The 17,740-nt window shown below is 40.8% G+C and overlaps 1 protein-coding gene across 3 annotated transcripts in view; it reads left to right on the top strand.

Annotated features, from left to right (window-relative positions):
* CDK14 (cyclin dependent kinase 14) overlaps positions 1 to 15,464 on the top strand; it is a 501,539-nt gene extending 486,075 nt beyond the window's left edge. For all 3 annotated transcript variants that reach the window (XM_073334004.1, XM_073334008.1, XM_073334007.1), the window contains one exon: positions 11,109 to 15,464. The gene's annotated coding sequence lies outside the window, so the exon portion shown is untranslated. The remainder of the gene's footprint in view (positions 1 to 11,108) is intronic.
* The last annotated feature ends 2,276 nt before the right edge of the window (positions 15,465 to 17,740 follow it).

Genomic DNA, 17,740 nt, shown 5'->3' with positions numbered 1-17,740 from the left:
AAAAGGCCAGACTAATTTGCATATAAATTTGCAGAGGATTTTAATCAGATATAAACATGCAGTCATGTTTTTGCAGAGTGCTCTATGTAGACATTTCATTTCACAGAACACATAGACAAAATATGCTTGAGGGCAGTGGGGGGGAACTATCAATAGGAAAACCAGAACTTTTTCTCTGTACTGATGTCTTTTATCTGTGTGATGACCACAAACATTACTTCATGAAGCTTTGAGACTGTTAGCCAGTTGTGATGTTTCAGTTCAGAGGCAGACAAATAGTGTGTTCACAAATGTAAGTACTTCCAAAGACGCTTACACAATTCCAGTGTTGTGTAACACTGGAGATCAGTCAGCTGACAGGCATTTATAGAAATTCAGTACGTTTCATTCATGAAATTTGGATTGAGGAATGAATACTCAATCTGTTCACCTTGACCTTTGGCCTTACAGTGTAAGGTTTACACCAGTGATGGGCATCCTACGGCCCGCATGCCGCATGCGTCCCATCAGGGCAATCTGATTGTGGGCTGCGAGACATTTTGCTGACATTGACCGTCCACAGGTATGGCCCCCCGCAGCTCCCAGTGGTCACAGTTCGACGTTCCCGGCCAATGGGAGCTGCAGGAAGAGGCGGCCAACACATCCCTGCAGCCCACCGCTTCCCACAGCTCCCATTGGCCGGGAACGGCAACCCACAGCCACTGGGATCTGTGGGGGGGGGCCGTGCTTGCGGACGGTCATCGTAAACAAAATGTCTCGCGGCCCGCAATCAGATTACACTGATGGGCTGCAGGTTGCCCATCAGTGGTTTACACTGTTCATTTGCAGTTAGAAATTAGATTGCAGAGAACTTAAACGTTTTTCTGGTCCTTTGAAAGTCTCTGAATTGTTAATTAAATTAATCTTGAAGCTTCTTGATCCCTTAAGCACACAACTATTATACTCCTACTTCTTGAGTAATTGTTGATAAGTCAGAAAAATGAGAGAAGCCATTCCACTGAATCAGTCTGTAAACAAAACAAAACAAAATTTCCATCTACTGCATAGGCCCTCAGTCCCATCTTGTTCTCTGCTCTCCTGAAGCATGTACAAAATGGCTGTCTTTATTAGGCAATATCCTATCATAAGAGACCATCCCAAAATATCCTCCAACCTTTTGAGTTCAGTTCTGCTCCTCCTTTATTAGTAGCCCTTCTCCATTATGCAACCAATTTTTGCCGCTAAGGAATCAGTTAAGACAGATTTCACTATATTTCTGCGTATCTGAAAAGAATTCATTGTTTGCGAGTCAGGAAGTCAGACTTGCAGAAAATGGAAGCCTGCAGCAAGTGGTGAGCTATGAGAAATTATTTTAGTTGAAGAATGAGTCTGTTAAAGCTCCCTCGGCTGGTGGTTCCTGCTAAAGCTTCCAGTCCCTCCCACCATTCTGTTTGGCTTATCGAGTGCACCTAGGAATTCTCCCATCTGCTCTCTCATATATATTCCACACCTCCAGAGAGAGGTTCAACCCAGGAGCAGCCAAAGCACTTTAGGCAGTACACCACTGACCTCATAGGTCTTTCCTGTTTGTGTTCTGTTAAATCCAACCTCTTCTGATTAGCATGAACAACAGTAAAGGCTTCTTTTTTTTTTTTTAAATCCACCTTGGCTTTTAAGTCATTCTAATTAGGCATCAGCATTAAATAGCACGTTGATATAAATGTGGGCAGCTCACGTCTTTTATTATTATTTATTTGTTTTACAGTAATACAGAGATGCCCCCACTGAAATCAGGCCCCACCGTGTTAGGCACCATGTACAAACACATCCTAGAGCAACTGGTTGTGGCTGTCTGATCGCAAATGCAGGAAGACAACATTGCATCAGTTTATGTGCAGATGGTTCCCTTTGGCAGGTTTTCTTTGCAAACATAAGGGTAAGAGACCTAATGTTTGCAGTACTGAGGAGACTGCCACCAAGCAGATGACAAGAAAAAGCGTGGCAAGCTCTTCGGGTTATGTTCCTTAGTTTTACTATACAACTGTGGGGATAAATGTCTGTGAGTGAGTTTTTGCCCACTGATCTTATTGGGCCCAATCTCGGAGGTGACAAGTCAATAAATTATTGTAAGTGTCATGCCTGAGGGCTGACGGTCAGAGCTGAAACCGGAAAAACAAACAGGAGCATGGAAGAAGTTGTAAGAATTTGGCCCATCATTGTCTGGTTTGAAAAGCACATTCTAGTGAAAGAAGAGGTACCAATATTTCTGTATTCTTGATGTGTTCCAAAATCTTGATGACTGAGCTATTAAGCTTCTTTCTTTTTTAAAATAAGGTTCATATGACTCTGCTTGCAAACTATATTGAACTCACTAAGACTACTATCTTTGTAGTACTTCTGTCTGAAGTATTAACTTTCCCAGAGCTCACTTGCAGAGAACTCTATTTTATTCTCAAAGACTGGAAGAGGTATAGTAGATTCCTTCCTGGCCATTTTTCATGTGAAGCCTTATTCAAATGGTAATTGAAAAAGGCTTTGTGGGCTTTGTTCTCTACTCAAGGAAAGAAAAAAAAAATACAGCTGTGGCCAGTGTGGGGTAGTAGAGAATTTTTGCTGAAAGACTCACAGAAACAACTAGCTTGGAAGTTACCACAGCCACCCAAAGGTTAAAAGATAAACTACAAAGTATGTTACCAAATATTAGTGAAAACAAAAATAGTGAATAAAATGCTAACTCATTTTTGTTTTGTCCAGTAACAAATGTGCAAGAGTTTTGAGAGATCTGTGTACAAGGTATTCTGTAATTGAGTATTGAGTGCAAAAATTCCCTAAATTTGTTGTTCTAAGAGATTATTTATATTACTATAGCACCTAGATGTCCCAGTTAGGTATCAAACCTCCATTATAATAGGTATTGTACAGCATCCAAGCTACAACATCTGGATTCAGATTTCTGACAATCTAAAGTTAAAGAATATCTAGGGCTTTGATTGGGACTATTATAATGACAGGTTCAAAATTCATAGTCAGATCTGGGTTAGGATTTCAAACACATACTTCAGAGTTTGCTGCTGTTCAGATCCAGGATTTTTGCCTCATTATTATTGTTATATAATGCGAGCACCTGGAGGTCACAAATAAACATCAGGACTTCATTGTGTTAGGTACTGTATACCACACAGTAAGAGGCAGTTCTTACCCCATTGAGTTTATAATCTAACCAAACAAAACAGACACGCACAGAAGTGAAGTGACTTGCCCAAGATCATGCATCTATTCAGTGGCAGAGTCAAGAACAGAACCAGGTCTTTTGAGTCCCAATCTAGTGCCCTGTCCACTGCAGCATACTAATAGGCCCATTATCCTTGGTGGCTAGGGTTGCCAGGCATCTGGTTTTCAACTGGAACATCCAGTTGAAAAGGGACCCTGGCAGCTCCAGTCAGCACTGTAGACCGGGCCGCTAAAAGTCTGGTTGGCAGTGCAGCGGGGCTAAGGCTGGCTCCCGGCCAGCCCTTGTTCCGCATGGCTCCTGGAAGCAGCCGCCATGTCCAGTTCCTAGGCGCAGGGGTGGCCATGGGGGCTCTGCATGCCACCCTGAGCGCTGGTTCCACAGCTCCCATTGGCCAGAAACCACAGCCAATGGGAGCTGTGGGGTTGGCACCTGCGGGTACTGGCAGTGCGCAGAGTCCCCTGGCCCCTCCGCCTAGGAGCCAGACATGCCGGCCGCTTCTTGGAGCTGCCTGAGGTAAGCACCACCCAGCCGGAGCCCTCACCTCGAACCCCCTCCAGCACACCAACCCCCGACCCAGTCCGGTGAAAGGGAGTGAGGGTGGGGGAGAGCTAGCAATGGTGGGAGGGGGGATGGAGTAAGCAGGGCACAGGGCCTCGGGGAAGAGGTGGGGCAAGGGTGTTCACTTTTTTGGGATTAGAAAGGTGACAACCCTATTGGTGGCTATCTGCTATTTTCTTAAATGCATTGATATTTGAATACTCCTATTTATTTCCATGTTAGTACTCTTATTTTTTTCTGGTTGAGTTTACTTCTTCATACCTGGCAATTCATTTACTCGGTCTTTTAGTTGTAAACAGAACCAAATCTCGATCCATCAGTGATCTCCATTCAGGTGCTTGAATGAGGGATGTTGTGTGGGAGCAGGAAGTATCCCAGGCAAAGTTCTCTGCAGGATCAGGAACTATGAAAAACAGACACTGCCTACATTTTTATTAATATTCCTAACTTAGGGTTTTTGGACGTGGTTTAGAATATGCAGCAATATTTTTCTATTTGGGACTGAAATCAGAGAGACTCGTGAATTAGCAAATGAACACAGTAAAGAAGTAAGACACATATAGAAGAGTAAATAAAATGCCTCAGAAAACATTTTACTTATTTGACGAGCATGGTTCTGATGATATTTCATAGCATATGAGTAAATCTTCTGTATCACACTGGCTGATCACGTAGCGCTAGCTCCTCAGTTTGTTTCCAGCTTGATAAGCTACAATTAAAGACAGCTACAAATAAATATAAATTGATCTGGAAGGGATGTGGCCTGTGTGACAGAATGGGAGGAGATACCGTCTGTATTAAGGTGTGATCCATTTTATGAAAAAGGCTGAGTCTCACTGCCCTAATATGGCTGGTTAAATTAGGGCTTACACCTTGCCTATACACACAACTTGCACCAATTTAGCTAAAATCTCTTTTAAAATCAATTTAGTTACACTGGTGCAAAATTCTACATAGACACTCTTAAACCAACTTGAGAGTGTCCACACAGGAGTTGGCACCAATTTAGTTAAATTCAAGACACAGATTTAAACTGGTGCAAGTGTATAGACAAGGTCTTGGAAATAAGAGACCTCATTTCTGCACGGTTCTAATAGATCTAGCTGAGAGGTGGTGAGAGACTGCCATTTTTTGTTTGAATTCTGGGGTGTGTGAACTAGAGAATTGCACAATAAATTCTGCTGTAAAATAGTTCCTGCAAACATTGCCAGTTTGGAAAAATCATAGTTTATTTCTAGAATCAAAAAATCTATTTTAAAATAAATTTTTAATCCTGGCCTTAAGACTTGGCTCACCAGTGCATTGCAGGAGCATGGAGTAACTGGATAAAACTAAAGCCCAGGAGAAACCAGTTTTGAGTAGCCATATACTTAGCCTCTGTGAATAGTATTCCTCAACAAACCAGCTGTATGGTTTAGCCTATGGAAGAGAAGCCTACAAATGAGCTACAATCGGTACTGAAATAATCACTTATTTCACCTCTGAGCTAATGCCACTGAAGATATGTAAAGAAACCTAACAGGCGGCTGTCTGTACTGATCCTGGCCTGTGGAGAAATAGAAGGCGTAAGCTAACAATACTGCAAATAATTTTTTTTATAAAATACGACAATAATTCTTTTTAAAACTTGCCGCAGTGCAAATCGATTTGAGAAACAAAGTACCTTGTAATATATAAAAATTGTATTTTTTAAAATATGTATTTATATAATGTTTAAATATGTATGTTTTACATACCTTTATGCATACACGTACTTATACATGCTATGTATATACATGTGTGTGCATATAGACAGAGCTAAAATAATGTATGTATATGTACCTATGTTTGAGGGGGGTGAAGCATTTGTAAGAGGCTGTCCTGATTTAATTTCTCTGTTTGCTTGTATTCAGCACTTAAGGGCTTATACATTCAGTTTGCTCAAGAGAGTGATGAAGTACTTCTTGCTTATGCCTCCAATCAGAAATGCATGAAGTGCAGCTGCAGAGATAATACATTCTCCCCAAAGGCTTTGGCTGAGCAAATTAGGTGTCAATGGGGTGCCTGTGCAGGCAGTACTCTCTCTAATTAGTCTCTTGAGCCTAGTTGGTGGCAGGTATACGATGATCTCATCAATTGGTCTGTGTCGTCTGGTACGTGTAAAAATCCTGCCCGGCAGAGCTGTCTCCCACAGGTCACTCACCTGCACAGCAGGAATGCTCATTTTCATTTTTCATCTCTTCCATCACATGATGCTGACAGTTGGCTTTAAGAAAACTGAATCCCCAAAAAATCTAGTTCATAGGGCATGCGGGTCAGAATAAAGCTGCATTATGGGTATTGGTGATCCAATTAATTAACATTTATAGCAAAGAGCTGTATGTAGATATTACCGGAATACAAATTTTATCGATAATATATTTGTTTTAATTGCTTCACTCGTACAGAGATGAATAAAAAATAAGCAAGAAAGAAATGTATTATCTGTTAATATTATACAATTTGTTGGAGTAATAGCTGGGTATATTAATATGGGGAGGGGACCATTGTTGATGGTCTTAAATTGCCAGTATATTTCACCTTCCAGGAAATGCAGTATTCCCCTGGTTATCCGGTTGCATTTGTGTTTACAACCGTATTTCATAGGAATAAACTGTCTAAAGTGGTGCCAACAGTCAGCCGTGTAAATAGAACTGTACCCGGAGTGTGCTTTGCATGTTAAGGACTCTGCATGAGCACAGCTCTACCCCATTTTATAATTTGCTCCCTAATTAATAGCACCTTGAGAAGGATGCTGAGGCTGCCAAAAGTAGCCTGTAAGGGAACCAGAGATAAATATTTTTAAAGGGAAGAACTCTCCTTTTATAAATTAAAAAAAAGAAAATCTTCAGGAAGTGTTGGCCTCTTAGTCATCCCACCCTTGCCCCAGGCCTTGAAACTTAGAATTAATATTTAAAATACAAAGCTTTTGTATCGTTTAATAGTGTTGCTATTACATCAACAGCTGCAATATTATACAGTTATTCATTGCTTATTTTTAAGCTGGATTAATAAATTATATGACAAAACAGGGTGTATGCAGCACAGAATTTCATACAGTTACAATTACATAGAATTACATGGCTTGATTTGCATCATTAAATATTTCAGATGCATCATTAACTGGCTTATAATCTTTTATTATTTTTAATAGAGATGTTATGAAAATCTAAACTGCCTCATCCTGCAGTGCAAAAATAAAAGTTCATTTTTAAGGCAGTCTGTTTCATGTCAGAAGGTATTTTAAGGAGATCTGAAAGAGCCCTTGTTTGCTCTTGGGAAATCGTAAATTGTAAATATTCCATTTTACAGCTTATGCTTTTATAAGCAAAGCTGTGACCAGGGGCCATACACACGATCGGCAAAGTCACCAAGCAAAACTTTGACTTGTATGATCAGAAAAAAAATAAGCAGTTTTAGTGAGGATTTTTCTAAAATGGATCTCTTTTTTTTACATGCAAAAGCAGAATTGCTAAGGAGCTTGGGAATTGTGCTGTGGTATTGTGTGGAGAATCCTGGTTCAGAAACAGCCTTGGGTCTTCGATGTTTCGTGCTTGAAGGGTGGGGGCAGCGTGGACCACATTGCTCTTCAGTAACCCTTTCGGAATGACTCCATCCCAACCTGAAAGCCAAAGGAAAGGTGTCTCCGAAGCAGTCAGCGCTGGGGATGGGAGAACTGCACTGTAACAGTTCGGAGGGTTCTTATTCAGCGCTACAGCAGAAAAACAAAGGAGCCTCTATAGAAAGCTTTGAACATTACTCCACATGTTAATCACCACTGTCGGTCCTTATTCCATCTTGTAACCAAAATGATGCTGTCAGTGTTTCCCAGCACGTAAATTGGCAGCTTCTGCTGTTTAGTGTCATAAATCATTTGTGCTAGCATAAGAGCATAAGAATGGCCCTTCTGGGTCAGACCAATGGTCCATGTAGCTCAGAATCCTGTCTTCCGACAGTGGCTGGTGCCAGATGCTTCAGAGGGAATGAACAGAACAGGTAGTCATCGAGTGATCCATTCCCTGTCGCTCTTTCCCAGCTTCTGGCAGTCAGACGCTTAGGGACACCCAGAGCATGGGGCTGCATCCCTGACCATCTTGACTAATAGCCTTTGATGGACCTATCCTCTCTGAGCTTATCTAATTCTTTTCTGAACCTTTGGCCTTCACAACATCAGCTGGCAACAAGTTCCACGGGGTGACTGTGCGTTGTGTGAAGAATTACTTTCTTACGTTTGTTTTAAACCTGCCGCCTATTAATTCCATTGGATGACCCCTGGTTCTTGTGTTCTCCACAACGGCTGGCCTGTTTCTGTGAAGTGCTGAACATCTGTTTGTGAGCTACTGAGCACCCTCAAATTCCATTAATGTCACCAGGGAATGAAGAGTGCGTGGCATGGCACAGAGGGCTTGTAGCATCTCAATCAGGACCAGCTCTGGGCACCAGCAAAGCAAGCACGTGCTTGAGGTGGCACAATTCCAGGGGCGGCATTTTATTTATTTATTTTTGCTTGGGCAGTTGCGCTCTCGGAGCTAGGGTCGGCAAAAAACCTAGAGCTGGCCCCGATCTCTCAGATCTTGGCCCTTCATTTGACAGTTGTCTGTGTCTGATCAGTTTTACATGGAGAGCCAAAGCTTGGAGAATTTAGGTGTTTTGCAACTGGAAATCTTTAGTGTCACTGGGAAAGTTTTTGTTTGTTCACTGTGGCAAAGAGCAGTTTGTGCCCTTAGTGGAAACTTCTTTCTCTGTTCTTCTGTTACAAATGCCAGAGACTCAAGCTTTGTTATCCCAGATCTGGTTACTTTGAAAAGCAGCATCTGGACAGGGTCTTGTCTTATGTCCCAATCATTTTGCCATTCATATTGGATGATGTCTGCTTTGCTTGTTATACCAAGTCCCGGGACTCCAGCATTATATGCTTACCCCTATAGTATGGCCAGCTGTTCTCTGCCTGCAATGACATTTTTTAAGCAGCTCCAGGATCAGCAGGCCAACCAGACCAAAGTTAGGGGTGCAGCATATAAACCCAAGGTGGTAGAGACCCATCTATCCCCACTGATCTATATATCTTCCTGTTTATAAGTTGTTTCCTTAGAGGATGGTGGGGGTCTCCACTAAGCAGTGTTAGTTTATGAAAACTTGGAATTCGGGGAATATTATCAACAAAATGTCACCATTGAGCACTAGTGAAATTTTGAACCCCCAAAATATTGCACTTCTTTTTTTGGCTAAACTTACATAAGTGTCAGCTAGAGAAGTCATCTTCAATATGTTTTTTAAAACAACAGTTACTGAGTCATCAACCGTAACCAGCAGCCAACAAAAGAGTGGGATTTTCATGTGGATGCCTGGAGTAAAGTGTTGGTAGGTGTCCAAAATGAACCACAAAGGCAATTGGAAAACAACCCACATAGGACTCCAGAGATGGTCGAACAAAAGCCAAGAGGCCATAAGACACTGACTGCCACACACCACTCATAATGTGTTCTTGTTGATCCAGCTCAGGTGCTGTGTAGTTTTAATGGGGAGGGAGAGGAGCACTCAGGGACTGTGGTAATGAGCCTGGCATGGGTGGAGAGAGAGAAATTGCAAAAGGTGGAAATTGTTTAAGCTACTTCTGATGAAAAAAGCAATTAAAGTCTTATGCTTGAAGCTGCAGTTTGCATTAGTTTTTCAGGCAGTTGTTTCATCGTTTCTTTCCTGGTGTTGAAATGAGGTCCTTATAGACTGGAGTCTGTGGCGCCTACCGTTTGATTTGTGGAGTTTTAGGAGGTGCTAATTCCAACACAGCTCTAAGTCTGATAAATATTTTTACGTAACTGCCTTTTTAAGTGCTGTTTTCTTGTATATTGTCAATCTATCCTTGCAATTGCACTTAAAAGTGTAACAAGTGCCCATAGTTCAAATCTCATCTTTTGGAAAAACCAGTTGTTTTAAAAATTATATCTGTATTTCGAACCTGTCTTTAGTAATTACAGAATTCCTGATCTTCATCAGCAAAGGGCTTGTACAGAAATCCATTTGGAGATTTTTGAAGGTTAAAAGTGCTAGTGACAAAACTTAAATCCTTCCAGTGGATCTGATTCTTACAGCCCTTACTCAGTTATAGCTCCTATTACAGTCAATGGGATTTTTATTTTAATACTTCAGGATCATGCCCTCCGGGTCCTCAATCTGTTTGGCTGGCCCCAAATAAATAGCAGAATGATCACAAGCCATCTTTTCAGAATCAGTAATTGGGAGTTAGTTTGATGAAATGGAAATCATTGGCATGATTCAAAGATAAAACTAGGGAAATGATTACAACATACATATGCTAGAAAAGCACCAGAATAAAAATGAGTGTTTTGTGTTCCTGGGTGTTTATCATTACCAGGTGGAGTTTACAGAGCTATTTGCTATATATACCTACGTATAAGTGAACTCCGTTTTTGGGCAAAGTCTGAGGGAATCTGTTTATCAGGCAGATCAGCCTCAGCTGCCCAGTTCTTGGTTAGGAGAGGAGAATGGTCCTTATGGCAACTGCTGGGTGCAGTACAGGAGAAGCAGCAAGGGAAGGGAGCAGACATAGCTTATAAACTCCAAATGCTACACCAATAAGCAGCAAGTTCCTCTTTACCTGCCTAGGGTTTGAGCATCTCCTGCAGAGACAGCTGTCTGGTACCATGTATACCTGTGTATACACTCCCAATTGAATGTGGTGGTGCTCATGGCCCATCTGAAGAGTAGGCCACTTTTAGGTAGATCCCCTAATAAGGACTTGGGCACCTCAGTTTAGGCACCCAATTGGAAAATGCTGGCTTTAGGGCAGTGGTCCTCAAACTGCGGGGCGCGCCCCCCTGGGGAATGCAAAGGAACATTCGGAGGGGCACGTGCGGTGGGGCCTGGGCCAGCCCCTACGGGGGGCAGGGAGGGAGCACTACCCAGCACCGTTCTGCTCCCAGCTCTGCTCGGCCTCTGGCCCCAGCCACAGCTCTGCTCCCAACCCCGGGTACTGGCCCCAGATAAGACTCCACTTCCGACCGCTTCCCGGACTTTGAGTAAGGCCTTGGCCTGGTTCTGACCGTGATTCCCATGGGGGCGTGGCTGATTCCATTACGGGTAAGGTGGGGTGCAACAGAAAAAGTTTGGGGATCACTGCTTTAGGTTTGCTGCTTTGTTGAGACACCTCATCTAAATATGTTTTGTGTTTGTAGTATTTTGGTTAGAGTGGGAGTAATAAAGTAATGAGGGCTGGCTTTGGGCAAACATATTTTTTAGGTTCAGAAATCATAAAATGATGCAAGTCATAAGACTGCTTATAATATCTATTTTGTCCTTACAGGATTACGCTCACCACTCTACAGGAGGGAAACAAAACCTAATGAGAGGACCAATGATTTGAAGGAACCGTGGCCCTGTCTCCTTTTTCTCTCTCTGGTGGATTTCATTCAAAAGAAAACTGAAGCTGGCAAGACCCAGTTTTTCCCTGCAATTTACTTAAAACCTTGCACGCATTTGGATACCTTGTGATTTCAGAGAACTATGTGAAGATTTAGCTTTTGCTTACTGGTACATGGGATGTACTCTTTTCAGCCTTTTGCATTTGATTTTGTTTGATTTTCCACTGCAGCACAGCCTCTTTGTAAAGATTTTTATGCTTTCACCAGCAAGGTCTTAAATACGTTAAGACAACACATTGGGTGTTCACGCTTGTTCAGTAATGTCTGTGCATAAAACCCAATAGTGGCATAAAAGTGTGTGTTTTCTTTGAGAGTTGGACATATTTTTCAACCAGTAGGGAGGCTATTTCTAGCTAGACAAGCCCAAGTCCTCAGATTGACGGACAAGTACAGTGTCTTGCCATTATTCCTAGAGTGGATTTTTAACTGTTCAGAATGTTCACATCCATTTTTTTTAAACCTGGAAATAATTGCATGTTTATTTAGAAACTCAGCATTTGGTTATTCTGCATAGGCTGCATAGCATGCCACTTTACAAAATAGGCCTGCAGTGAAGAAAAAATGACAGGACATACTATACTAACGGATACAGTGATGAATTCCTTACCCTTCGCTAATATAGATTTTTAAATACGTTTTATATGTCTTGGCTCCATCTTTACTTACTTTTTTCACACCCTATTTAACTTCTGGGATATTTTCTGAAAAAGAAAACAAAAAGAGCATGAGACAGAATTGAGTTTACTTTAGGACAGACGCTAGGGTACAGAAACTGTATTTGCTGAAGGAGCCACTAAAACTACCTTTGTTGTTTTGCTTCTTAGAAAGCAAAATGAAAAGTCACCCCGATCTAAAATGTTTGCTGTTCCACACCAAAGCACTTTCACTTACTTTCCTTAGACATTTTAATCCGATTGGAGGACGCCACCAGCTACTGTGTATTTAAGTTCTTTTTTGACTGAATCACTCGAATGCAAACTTGGCAAACAGTGCAGTCATGTCATTTTTAAAAAAAGGAGACCCCAGCTCCCCTGGATTGGGGAGGCAGGGCTTGAGGGGAACTTGTGGAATATGATTGCCCTAATGTATGAAACTTTGAATTCAGAGAGACTGGGAATGGGGCAAATCCTGCTGTTGAGTTATAACGGTGCTTAAACAGAAGGGCTTGTTAGACTATTTTATTGAAAACGTAAAGTTCCTCTGCTTCCTGGATGCATCAACTGCCAAAAACCACATTGGTTTCGCATTTAGTGTTTTGTTTGGAGGGAAAGGGGGAAAGAGTTGGGTTACTGCCCCTTTATTAAACTCAGCAGTGTTTCTGTTGGGAACTAGGAAAGAACACCCAACAAGGCAAACCCTGGATTGTCCAAAAGCTACCAGTAGAGGTTTCCTTTTATGAACTACGGTGAACATTGTTCTGTACTTTCAAACACAGTTAAGATGTGAAAATATACCCAATAGTTGCACAGTCATTAAAACCATATGCCCCCTGTGACATCTCTGTCGTTTAGAAACTTGTAAAAACTACATGAAAGCTACTTAAATCACAATCCTATTTTAAAACTTACTACAAATTCATTCCGGTACTTACAAGGACAGGAGGTGGAAAAAATAAGCAGCAAGCCCACTGAGCTTTTCAAACTCATCACAAACTAAAATTGCCTTATATGTCATTTGCTTTGAGTTACATGTTTAATTTTATTTTTTAGAGAAAAATCTTTTGTACATTATCTTTGCTACTTAAATCATATGCAATTTGATGTTTGAAATTAGCTATTTTTTAAGAAAGGCTTTACTTCAAAAATCTGAAGAATTTTTGAAAACGTAATAAAGCTTTCAATTAGGAAAATAAGGGTAGTTCCTTAGTCCTATATCTTTTACTTTGTCAGCTTAAATAGGGAGGTGAGCAATTATGCTTCTCCGTGAAACATCTGGTGGTTTGATATAGAGAGTAATTCCCCAAACTGTTCCCTTCGGAAGGATACAAGTCTAGCACCTTACTTATCCATGGTAAATCAAGCATAGCATTTGCTTAAATCAAGTGTATATCACTCTCTTCTCTCCCACTTTTAAACAACCATTGCAATCATTAATGGTTATGGCCAAAATGTTCAAATTTGAGTGCCTGAAGTTGGGTATGTGAATTTAGATTTAGGTGTCTAAATAGAAAGTGACTCAAATTTCAAAGGGGCTGAGCACACCTCTGAACTCCCAGTGGAATTTTGGGAACTCGGTATTCCTGAAAATCAGGTCACTTATTTACACACCTAACTTCAAACACCCAAGTTTGAACACTGTGGGCCTGAGCTCATTAGCAGATTTATTATTCTCTTGAGGAAGTTCTGAAATGTGAGCGTTTGTCTTCATGGACGGACAGCTTGCATTCAGACAGCTGATGGGGTTGGGAGTAAGACTTCGAAAAGGTTCACACGGCTCCTCAAACCCACTCAACAGCAGATAGGGCTCTGAGTTCTGGGTGGTTGTGCTCCCTAGCCCTGGGTGGTTGTGATTGTACAGCTCTGCTCCCCCTCCCTCTCCTTCCAGAGCAGCCCGTACTTAGCGAGTTGTCACCCTCCAATACCCATCAATTAGGAACCCCAACTAAACGTTGGATCTCTCTTTGGAAGACTAAACAATCCTGCTGCAGCATCCTGAAACTGGGTGTTTCCTCCCCTGCTCCCCTAAGAAGTACTGGCTGGCCATTCTCCCTCTAAATACTTTCCAGGGTGCACTGCACAGGCCCACTGCTGACCCCCAAAGCTAGAAGGGTCTCAGGGAAGCAAGAGGAGGCAAACTGGCTCTTGAAGAGACAAGCAGGAGCCAGGAAAGAATCCTGCTATCAGCCGCTGCATCACGTTAGGTAGCACTTCACACTCCCAAGCCCTGGGTTAGCTGCTTAGTATGGGTAGGAATGGCCATTACTCCCTCGAGCACAATAGTTTGTGAAGCTATGGGACGCTACCTGCCCCTAGTCAATAATACCATGGCTGGCAGCAACAGTGGAATAATTTCCCTTCTACCGCCTTGCTGGTCCTTTGAAGATTCTTTCTGATGTTGAGGGGAGGTGGTGGCTTTTCCTGAGGGAAGGGGGGCAGCTGCCTGACATCCCTGAAAATCCAGGGGCGTGGCAGTGGGCCAGTAAAAGTTCAAAGGCATGTCGTAGCTCCATAAAAATATTAATAGTAGGTGGAGGGGAAAGGAGAGGTGGTGAGGGGCTGATCTGTGGAAGGGAGGATTTCTTCGAAGTTCAGGTTCATAGAACTTAACCATATATGTTACCATCTCCAGCTGGCTTTGATCTTCAATCCTACATGAACCATACCCAGTAGGGCGCTGCACAGCACTAATCAGGACCCCTTAGCACTATGATAGTATCAACATTACATCACTGCATAGTATCCTGGATTGGGTGGTGGGTGGGTTTCAGAAAAGCGTGGTTTAGGATAGCAAATCTGTTCATGCAGCACATGAAAACGCTTATCTGCAATGCTGCAGACATTGGGGTCTATTCTTGCCCTTGGTGTGAGGGAGAACTCCCACTAATGCTCAAGGACATTACAATAATCAATTCCCCACTGATCGGTGGGAGAAATACACCTCAGTGTGTTCTTTGTAAGTGCACACATGACGAAACGTGTTCTCAGTGCTCTACGTTATGCTTCTATACAAAATACTCCTCTGTGAATATTATTGGTTTTGTAACCTTTGTTTATATAAAATGATGTTTAGGCTGTACATACTTGGGGGCAAACTACTGACATCCCATATAAATAGAAATATGTGGTTTTGCCACCTATAACAATAATCTCCCCTACCAACATAAAGGTGGACATAACTGTATGTTACTGCCTTGCATTTTTTTCACATAAGCAAAAATAAGAGGATGCACTAAAAAATCCCACCCCAAAATTGCATTTTGACAGTGCTGCATACAAAATACCCACTCACCAACTTCAGTTTGGCTTTTTGTATGATTCAGTAAGAGGCATTCTTTTTAACAGGGGTTTGGTACGTGAAAACAATGTTAATGTAATTATATATGTGTGTGTCTATGTGTGTGTGTATATATATATATAAATACACACACATACTTCAGAACAGCAGCATAGTAAACAGTACAGTAAAATAAATGTGACATTTGTTACAATTTGTAATTTGTCTGTATTATGAAAGATGTAATGGTTTGTCAGCTGTAACTGTTTTCTTGTAACATGATATTGAATAAAGGGTAGAGAATCTCTCTTCTCTCCTTGGTGCTTGCTCTGTAGAACTACCACACAGTACAAATTTCTTTGCAGATAAATGAGAAGGATAGTGCTTGTGAACATTTTTTAAAAACTTTTTGTTAAGGCAACATTACAATAAATCATTAATATACTTCACTGTACATTACCTACTTAGGATCAAGTTAATATTGAAAGAACATGACTAAAGATTCTGGCTGGGGAGTATGCTAGGAAGGATGGCCAAATTTCTAAATACTTATCCTGTTTTTGGTGCTTCTCTTGTGTACATACTTGTTGTGGAGTCTTTTCCATTACAAGGACAGTGCATATTTTACTATACTACAATTCCAGAGCAGGAGGGGTCCCACATTTCCAAGAATGTGCAATCCTGAGTCTAGCTGCTAACCATAAAAAAGATATTAATTTGTCATTCTCTTTAAAATGTGGATCCTTTACTGGAGCATTATGTAAGCAGGTCAGGGGATCCCTGGGAAGCTGGCGTTTTGACGTAAGATGAATCTTTTTAATAATCCCCACGTGTGCAAATACGTTCCCCTTTCTCTGAACCCCTCCAACAGAGCCCCTCTCTAGAAGCAAAAATATGATGGATCTCAACTGGAATCAAACGCCATCTATAAACAATTTCTTTACGAGCTATACAAATTGAAAACAATTATATTTTAAGGAATGGAACTACAGCAAAAAGCACTCTGTAGATGATAAGTTGAAGAGTCTTTAAACCCTGATTCAGCCAAGCAGGTAAGCACACACTTAGTTTTAAGCACATAATTAAGCACATTCCAATTCAGCAAGCCACTTAAAAACACATGCTTAGACAAGCATTTGAAACCAATAGGATGTAAGTACATGCTTCATTTTAAAATTGTGGCATTAGTGAAGTAAATTTTGAACATATATTTATTCTTCTTTTAATTTCATGTTCCAGAATACTCTGCTGAATTCTGTAGCATGATAATAGTGCACAGAAGAGGTTATTTTTTTTTAAAGGTGACAGTATCTATGTAGGGCAAACAAAAATACAACAATAAATATAGTTGAAATTCGACCTATCTAGACCTAATATGATGTTAATTGCTTGGTTGGAGGGATGTTGGGGGTTTTTTGTTTTTTATCATTTTGTTATGAACATAATAGACCTATTCATGGTATGCTTCACTTTAAAAAAAAAAAAAAAAGTGACCTATTTTTAAGTGGCAATAGGCTGTTTCCTAGCAAAAATATCTGAGCAAAAATGGGCTCATTTTTAGAGATGGTATTTATATTAAAAATATGTCCAAAATATAGTTTTGCATGTAATGTGAAAATTACTATTGTATCAAACTGAGACATCAAACTTTGATGTGTTGCAAACTCTCATGAAATGGAAGTGACAATTCTTGTGCAAAATTATTCAAAACAAACACTGAATTTTTCCTAGCTCTATTAAGACAATTTGCCCGATTTACCACTGTATTATTCCAATTTTACAACAATTGAACTCCAAGCTCATACTTTCTTTCATCACCAATTCATGCAAGCTTTGAGAGGATTCTATGTAAGATTTAACTTAATGGTTGTAACTGCTGCTTTGGGTATTGGTTCATTTGTTTTCTGAGCAATCTGCAAGCATTTATGCCCTGTACAGATGGGCCTCAACATGTTCCTTAAAATAATAATAATTCTCCAGAGGGGTCTACTAAAGTTCTTCCCGTTTTCTGCAGCCATCATCTTGGGTAGGTCCTACTTCAAGCCAAAGAATGCTAAACAGATGCAACATACTTTCACAGACATCAGCGCCCAGAAGCAGAGATGGTCAGAACATTTTTGACAAAATAAAAAGTTGCCAAAATATGCTGTTTCGATTAAGTTTTAATCTAGGGAAAGGGGCATGGGGGAGAGAGAAACGTTTAAAAACCCTTTTAATAAAATCATTACAGAAACACAGTAAAAACAAGAAAATAAATTACAAATTCAAAAATAATCGCCCATCCTGAACAGTATAAAGTGCATTTGCAATAGCTACCACTGAATATATTGAGCCAAAGCATTTATAAGATATAATACCTAAACTCCAGGTGAAGGCATAAAACAATTACAAATCTAAAAGAACTGAAGAATATAGGCAACCCTAGTACCAAATACCTTACACCACCAACTTTTTAAAATGGCCATCTTTGCTTGACCCAAAATAAAGTTTGCAAGGCTCTATTTGTGAACCTATACTTAAAAGTAAAAATAAATTTAGTGGGAGAAAAATCAAGGGAGAATAACCAAAAAATAGCCTGAAT

Source organism: Lepidochelys kempii, chromosome 2 (genome assembly GCF_965140265.1).
Source record: "Lepidochelys kempii isolate rLepKem1 chromosome 2, rLepKem1.hap2, whole genome shotgun sequence".
In the NCBI taxonomy this organism is placed as follows: domain Eukaryota; kingdom Metazoa; phylum Chordata; order Testudines; family Cheloniidae; genus Lepidochelys; species Lepidochelys kempii.
This window is presented reverse-complemented; position numbering and strand designations above follow the sequence as displayed.